This window comes from Dryobates pubescens, chromosome 6 (genome assembly GCF_014839835.1).
Source record: "Dryobates pubescens isolate bDryPub1 chromosome 6, bDryPub1.pri, whole genome shotgun sequence".
Taxonomy (NCBI): Eukaryota; Metazoa; Chordata; class Aves; order Piciformes; family Picidae; genus Dryobates; species Dryobates pubescens.
In genome coordinates, this window is record NC_071617.1 from 24,388,013 (window position 1) to 24,397,033 (window position 9,021).

Below are 9,021 nucleotides of genomic sequence, written 5' to 3' on the forward strand. Positions count from 1 at the left end.
TGAGACAGCAGTGTACGTCGTGACTCTCCCATGAAGCAAGCTGCATGTACAGGAGGTTTCCAATAATTTCTGAATTATTGGGCTGCTCTCATAAATACAAGGGTAAGAGGACTGTGAGTGAACCAGCAATCTCTGTGCCTAAATCACTGTTAAATGTATCTCCTTGAGTCCCTAAGACTGAATTTAGTTGGGTGGGGTGTTTAGTCATACCTATGGCAAGCAACTATTTGTAGTCATACATATGATAAAAGTAGGTGCTATTACATGTATTTTTGGCCAGTTTGTAGATAAATCACAGCAAGGTTAATATTAAACTGTTACACTCAGCTTTTCTACCTGATTTCAGCCTAAGTTTCCACTGCAACCTGCAGTAGAATTGTCCCTCACCAGCAACACCAGTGCTGGTTCCCAGGTCACACAGCATACAAAGCTGACCTGGACAGACTGGAGGCAAACATATTTCTGTTGAATTAGTGCACATGACATAGGGCTATGCCAACTTTATGCTTTTGCATTGGTTTCAAGGCCAGGCCCAGGATGATGTCCAAGTCAGCAGATAGTGAGGGACCTCAGCCAGTGCAGATACTGTTAGTAGGTCTCTTCAGTGCTTTCTGGACAAACCATAATCAGCTGCATACTTTTATGCCAGCTCAGTGTTTTTCATTCTTTTTACCCAGCACTAGGAGTCTTACAGCCACACCAACCAGAGCCTCCATGTCTAGCAGTACTCTTGGCAGTGCATAGACACTCCTGTGAATTAGGCATGTCTGATGTCTGGGATACGTGCAACTTCACTTCTTGTTTTCTTGAACTCCATAGGCACAAGAGGAATAGCAGTCAGAAATATAGATATTAAGGGCCACAACAGCAGGAGAGAACATCTGCCTCAATGAATCTGGGCAAGGTGGGTCTGCCTGGGGATGTAGACCTGTCAACCTCTATTTATAAATGATATGACAATATTAATCAAAATATTAATGACCTTTTATTAATATGAAAATTGCCAAAGCATGTCTGGTTGCTGGCAGGAAGGCCATGCAGTTGTTGATGGCTGGTCTGGTTTCAGCAGATGTCGGGCTGTTAATGACACTATTGTGACAGGTGCTTGCTTTGTCCTGGGGAAACTGAGGCACACCAAAATCCTGGTTGCAAGGGGAATTAGGCTTGGCTCTGACTCCTAAACTCGTGGCTTCGCTTGTAGCTTGTGGTGTGTATGCTTGTGACTTTATCCCAGGCACTGGACCAGGCAACTCAAGGCTATGCAACTCAAGGCAACTTCAAGCCAGACAAGGTGCAAGCAGGTTCAAGCATGCAAGGCTTCAGCAAGGCTGAGCAAGGCATGAGCAAGGCACAGGCGACTAGAAATCAGCCTGTATATAAATCTTGCCCAAGATTTGATTGGGCCAATAGGGCACTGAAACCAGCACATAGCTACCCAATGGGAAGGGGTTCTGCCAGGCTGTGGCCAGAACACATGCCCTTGCCATAGATAAAGGGTTGTTTACCAGACATGCATGGTCCTGTCCCCTTTGTTCCTTTTCCCACATTACCCTGGCTTTCTGCAGGAAGAAGGGGAGAGAGTGGGACCATGTCTAGACACTTCAGTGTCTGTCTGGGTTTGTGCTGGGGCCATTTGGCCCTACCATGAAAAGACCTCAGTAAAGACTCCTTTCCAGGATCATCCCAGCTCACACACAGGGTCTCTGCCAGGCTGATCCACACTGCCTACAGACTGCAAAGCCATGTTCAATGCAAAACCAATCTGCCAATTACCAAGCAGGGTCAAAAATACGCTGCAGATTCCCAAGCTCTGGTCTTATCAAGAACATCCTGTAAGACTTGTGCATGCTCTTAGATAATTGCAGATTGCCACTGTAAAATGAAAAGCTTTTAAGTAAGTCAGGTGATAGCACCCAAGAACTTTGACCTTCTCTCTGTGCTGTGGTTGGGTTGGGGTTTCCAGGTACACTGAATGTTATGAAAAAACAATTAAAAAACCCCAGCTTCTAGATCTGCTAAAACCCCCTGCCACACAGCAAGTGAGGAGCTGAAAAACACCTGGAAATTCAACAGAAATTCAACAGAAATTAGTCAAGATTTTATAAGCAGGCACTGGCAGTGACTGGTGGTGCAGGCTTAGTGCAGGTAAAGTAGGCTGTAGTTGCTTGAAACTTTGCAGGGAAGAGGAAACTCAGAATCATCACAGACTGGTTGAGGTTGGAAGGCAACTTTGAAGGTCACCAGGTCCAAGCTCCTTGTTCAAGCAGTGCCACCTAGAACAGGTTGCTTAGGACCCTGTCTAAATGGTGTTTGAATATCTTTAAGGGTGAAGACTTTACAACTTCTGTAAAACTGCTGTGGAAGAGAGTAAGTTGAGAATAAAGCATTATAAGATGGGAAAATTAAGGGACAAACTTTGCTGGATACAGAAAACCCAGTGAAGAGTTAGCTGGGAAGACCATGGATTTTGAGACCATAAATAAGCAGTTTCAGTGATGAAAGCTTGCCTAGGGCCACACAACCGAGTGAAAACTGTTACCAAGAAAAAAAAGTGAAAGAGCTATGTCTCCTGTTTTAGAATAAATTGTCATTTCAATCATATTACTGAAAGAAAGATTTAGAGAGTTTTTCCCATATTAGTTATGCCAAGTTGTACCCCACCTGCTACAAAATTGTCACCCATCCCTTTTGAAAATGATTGTGAAGGGGATAGAGACCAGTGAAGACCATGTCAGGCTGGGATAGGGGCCTGGGAGAGCAGAAGCCAGAACCTGCAAAGCATGAGGTGTGTACAGACAGCCTTCATTGGATGCACAAACCACTCTGATACATGCCTCACCTTACACCCCTGTTCAGCCAGCCTATGCTGGATGGGCAGCAGGACTGGGATGACCTCTGCCTACCTTACCCCCTTGAGAAGGCAGTGAGGTCTGCAGCCCTGCTGAAGATGATGAGAGATTGAGGTCCATGCCTGTGCCCACTCATAGTGCAGGATCATAAACATCTCCTGGCCCAGGAGTGTTTTGTTGCTGTACACAGCACTGGAGCAAGGTAGTTATTTGAGTAGTCAGGATGATGCCAGGAGCTCTGCTGATGCATATATAGAAATGGCATCATAGTGACTCTGTTTTCTTTCATTAAACAAACTGAAAGTAAATCCCTTTTGCCTTTCTTCAGCTCTCATTTTGCTAAAAATACCATATGAACTAAATAACCTTTTCATAAAGCTCATCTTTGGATTAGTCTCCTAAATCTGAGTTTCAAGGGCCTGGCAGTTAGACCACTGACTTCTTGTTTACTGAGACTGGTTCATTCCCTGGCTTCACAGTTCAGTGCAGAGAAGCAGATAAGCGGACCAGAAGAACTGGCTGCCACAGAGGACTGATGGTGAACCTATCCTCAGGGAAGGTCACCTACTATGGTAGAAGATGTTAGCACCCTAAACATTTCAAGACTTTCTCACTTCCCTTTTCCCCTGCAGCTGGTAAACATGCAGCAGAAGGGGTGTTGATGATGTCTCTTCAACATTGGATAGCCCCAGCTCTTGGCTACTGCATGGCTACAAGGGCTAAATCGAGAGTTGTACACCTGCTGAGATCAGCAGCCAAGAGGAGCAACCTCGCAGTATGAAGAACAGTCTTTTGTAGATGATTCCTTCCAGTTCCTGGTGATCAGGGCTTTCCATCTGCTGCCATGCTTTGCATCATGCTGAGACTGACAGGGGCAACTTGTCTGAGTTTCCTGATCACTGCACTTCCCTTACAGAGAGCTGTCTGTAAGGTAATGCTCAGACTAGAAATACAAGCAACCATCTCAGGGACTCCCTCTGCCACCTGCATTATTTTGTCTGGTCCGGATTCCCAAGGTACAGGTGTCAGACTTTCCATCCACTCACTGCAGGATTGTTTCATGGGAAAATGTATACAAGTGATGCAACCTTTTCAGAAACAAAGAGCTTGAAATGGCCTTTGTTTCAGCTCATCTGGTTGCTCAGGATTTGGGGATGTCAGACCAATGTAAACAGTTCTTTGATTTTTTGAATATTTGTTGAATCATTCTTGCTTTGTATCTCCACATCATATCTTTATGTCATTGCATTTTTTCTTAAATACACTCAGGATCATTCACTAGGGAAGGGAAAATATAACAAACATTTAAAAGCAAATAAGGATTAAACCAGCTGAGAGTACAGAGCAATTGAAGCATCCTGCTCACTGCAGGGGCTTGGACTACATGACCTTAGTGGTGCCTTCCAAGCCAAAGCATTCTATGATTCTATTATTCTATCCTCTGTGGTAGCTCCACATATCCAAAAATGCCTCTTTTAAGTAGTGTGCTGGGTGCTGGATCATGAACAGTGAGTGTGTATACCCAGCTAAGAAGCCTGATAGAAATGGCCTGATCCCTCTTCCTATTAATAAAGTGGGCTAATCAAGTAAGAGGTGAGAACTCAGCTGTTAAGAATTCTTTTGGGTTGATATTGTGCACTTAGAACAACAGACACAGTGTCACAGCAAAGATAAACTACAAAACCAGACTCAACTATAAATAGATTGTTACCAGTAAGGGCTTCCAAAGCCAGCTATAGGCAGGTTAGAGAAATGCAATGAGGAATTACTAGTTCCCATATATCCTTCCAGAAAGAATCAAACTTTTGCTAGTATGCTTGCAGTGTGCTAGACCTCTGCTGCTGCTCTGAATTTACCTTGCTGCTACAGCCCTTTTTGTTTGTTTGTTTTCTGAAGAACTTATCTCAGCTCTTTTTCAGTGGTGATAAAAAAAATGTGTTATTATCTTGGAACACCAGAAACAGGAATTTGCTGAGAGTAAATAATTTTTCACATAAATATGAAGTGTGTGTGACTTCTCCCATGTGGGATTTGATCAGCTAGATATTTGGGTTCATGGGCTATTCTGAACCCAAACTGTCAGCTATACCAAGCCATGCAGCTTCTACCTAAACCTGTCTGTAAGATGGACACTGATCTAGGAGAACTGCTCTATTACCTTCTTCTCATATGTATGAATGCTAGCATTTTTGTTACACTGAGTAGATCAATGGTCTTCAAAGTTCCTGAGAGGTCTCAGCAATAAAAACTGTGCAATAGAAAGACTATTAAAAAAGGCTGACTTAGAATATTTGATAAAAGAGCAAACAAAACAATTATATGAAAGTAAATGAAAAAGACTAATGTTAGAAACACTGCAAGGTTATGGGTTTTGGGGTTTTTGTTGTTGTTGTTTTGTTTTTTAAATGAAAATCCCAGTTTAGAAACAGCTAAGGAAGTAGATAACTAGTGAGTGGCACCTCCAGATGTCTTCACTGCACTGACATCCTCCTTGATGTGGTCCAGAAGTTTCAACTCTATTCTCATAAAGCAGGGTTAGGAGCTTTTGAACAAAACCAGTTTTGCATTTTGAAATGTTTGCTTCCAAACTTGGTGGAAACTGAGTCACAGGGGAGGAATGTGCAACCGTGAGAAATCACAAACAAAAATGATGTGATTTCCCCCCTCTTTCCAGGAAGAACTTGAGGCAGGTATGGCTAAGAGAGAAAGCAAGCTCGCAATTCACAGCTCTCAGATAACATGGTGGGGACATTTTCATTTTATCAGGAATTTACACCCATCTCTGGAAAAATCTTTTGTTTGTTCCATCATGTGAAATAACCTTTGGTGAACTCAGCTTGTCTTATCTCATGACCAAAGTACTTGATTATTCAAGTCATTAGCAAGGGTCCTGACAAATGTGCTGTGGGATTATGACATATTTATCTGAACAGGAAGGCAGAGCCTGGTGCAGCCCCTCCACTGGTCTCCAGGGTGACTAGGTGAAGAGGCAAAGGGAAGCTGCATATGGACTATAAAAAAATGTATGTGCAGGGTCCCCTTTTCCTCTGGCTGCCCTTTCTTCACCTGGCCTTGAAGAAGCTGAGGAGACCTTCTGGTTCCTTGGCCTGTCTTTGATATTGAGCTGAAATCTTGCCAGGCAGATGTTCCCAGAACTGCTTGGAGAGCCACAGTTTGCTGCTGCTTTCCCTGAGTATAATTGAAGTCAAGAGGGAACATACACAGGCTATCTGCAGACACCCAAATTATGGCGCCTGATCTTCTCTAAGAGGCAAAAAGGAACAGTGTGCAAGTGCCATGATGGTGGAAGAACACTAGATTTGAATAAGAAAACACAGAACCACCAGGACCTCATTTGCCTTGTGACAAAAGAATGCTTCATCCCTGAAAAGAGCCCGTGCAATGAGAGGTGTGGGACATCAGGGAGGGAGCCCTTGATGCTGCCTGTGATGAGGATGACCCTGTGGGAGCTGCAGGGGCTGTGAGAACTTCATGAGACACTCATTCTCTGCACCAGAACAGCAAGAGGAAAAGCTGAGGGTATGAGAATGAGCATGGGCTGCAGGTGAAGGATGGCTTCCTTCTCTACTGTTTTTACCTACATATGGTCAAAATGAAGGTGACATTGGCTGTCTCTGATGTGGTCAGTGTTGATCTGATTTGGATTTTTTTCCTCTTCTGTAGGAGAGAAACAGAATCCTCTTTGCTGCTGTTTGTTTTTCCTTTCACTTTTCTCATCTGGATTTTCCTTCTCCTCATGACCTCATTTTCCTTTGCTGTTTCAGCTGCCATCATAGTGATGAGTACAGATCCCCTGGTTGCTGTACTGTACAGTTCCCAGGACTACATTTATTTGTATTTGTTCTTGTAACCAATATTGTAAAAACAGCCTAAAGGTCATGGAAATAGTGAGGAAGGGGAGAATAATGCATTGTGCATTGCTTTCATGGATTGCCAAAAGGTGGGAGCTGACTTTTCCCATGTCTCAAAGTTTGCCCACAGCTCACTAAGTTGATCTGAAGGCATGGGAACGGACATACTCCATTTAGTAGAGATGCTGTCTTGTGGAAAGAAAAAAAGGAAATTTGAAAGACTAAGAAGGGGGAGATAGAAGAAGATGAAAGTGGATGGTGGGAGGAAAAAGAAAGATTAATTAAGTGAAGGGAAAAAAGAACAGCAACAAAACCCAAAACATGAGAATTGGCAGAGAAAAAAACTACATGTAATTTATTGTCCTGACTTTGAATGTGATGCGTGGGAGAGGGGAGCACAAACATCTTAAACTGCCCCATGAAGAGGTCTTGCTCTGATCTCAAAAATGCACCGTTGATAGACTCTCCTGAACTCAGCTCTTATATATTTTCCAGCCTGGCCTTTTTAGTGAGGTATGTTGTGACAGCCTGATGAACCTGTAATATTTCTGGGGCTGTCATCAGGCCTCTGCACTCCAGCGTGGAAGAGCAATGGCTTTTGTACTGGAAAGCCAAATCTGCAGGATGTAGATGGAACGTGCATGAAAAGTGAACTGGGTGGTGAAGAATGATGAAAGGGCCTACCATCTTCTACTGTGAACTGAGCTTTGCCATTAAGGTCTGTGCAAGGCACTTTGAGCTAACTATTGCCTGGTTTTATGTGGCAGTCTCTTCTGTGTGTCACCAATTAGCAGAGGCATGGATAATCCCCAACAGAGGGCTGCAGGGCCCCATTCCTTCTCCTGGCATGAAGGGCTAGAGAAAGGACTGGTGTAGACAATCTTCTGGCCCTAGGATGATGTGATGCTGACTGATTTACACCCCTGCTGTTTAGAGCTATCTAGTCTATAGTAGGTTTGTCTGGGGGAGGAATATTTGATGTGATGTGAAGCTGCATCAAGCAGTGAGATAACAGGCAGGGTGAATGATGGCTGCCCAAGCTTCTTCCCAGGATTTCTTTGATTTAACAGAAGGCACGTGTCTGTAGGTCATGCTTTTTTGTGTAACTTTATCATGGAAATGGTGCTGTTATGTAGGATAGTGCCCTGAGGAGACTGCAAAGAGGCTGATGTCACTGTCCTGTTGCTTATAAAGTCTGTGTCTGAGGAGATAAGGCATCCAATGGTGATGCATTCATGGCCTCTAAGCCTGATTATTACAAAACAGTGTAGCTAAACAAATTTCCCTCAAAAACATCTTCTGATGCAAGCACATCAGTGCATCTACCTATAAATCTGCATCTTTGTCAAGCTTACACCACAGAACATGTCTTCATATCTGTTATAAAGTCCATATCAGATAGCCAGACTTTCCTGGTCTGAGTCTGTTTTATGCTTCAAAACCATACACACCCATAGTTGAATCTGCAGGTAACCAGAAGAACGGTATTGCAGGAGTCTTCTTTGATGGGTGTTGTTCCTGTGCTCCTTCTTGCAAGAAAAGACAGTTGCTACAGACCTCATGACACTGAACAAAGTGCAAAATGTGGTGTTGCAGGTCAGATTTGATTCAGGAAGTTCTGAACAAGATATGGTCATGTGCACACAAAATGCACCCCAGTCCTGGATCCCCCTTCCCTTCTACCCCACTCAAACAGCTGAACAGAAAAGTGAAACGGCAGGTTTTCCATTCATTTTTGAGAACAAAGACTGGTCAATTATCTTTTAAATAGGTGGAAGACTTTGTGAAAATAAAATTAACAAGGTGATATAAAAGCCTTGAACAGGGAGGACTGACAAAAAAAATTAAAATAAAATCCTGCCACTGTTTGTGAGCCTTGATTTATTTACACAACAGAGAGGAAAGACTCTTGCAAATTAAATCCATACAGATGGTGAAGTAGCACTTTGTAGAAGTAATTAAACATTGTCATAGTATTCATTTCTATTTGCAGAGGGGAAAAAACTTTATAGCTCTTTTTGATACAACTTTCTTTCCTGCCCATGCCATCCCACAGAGAGTCTGCATAGCTCACTGCTGCTTTTAACAATGGCTTCTGGGCTGTTTCTCTTTTAACTCTCTGCTTTATTCTCACACCTATTAATTAGTCACAGCTGCAGTAGAAGCTGGTCTTTGCAGCTTACCTGCCCTGAAGGAGTTAACTGGGTTTATTACAGAATCTGTTTACCATTCGGGATGAATAGGAAATGCACGCCCCTCCTCTCCTGCAGTATGTCTGTGCACTTTAAATGACACTCCTC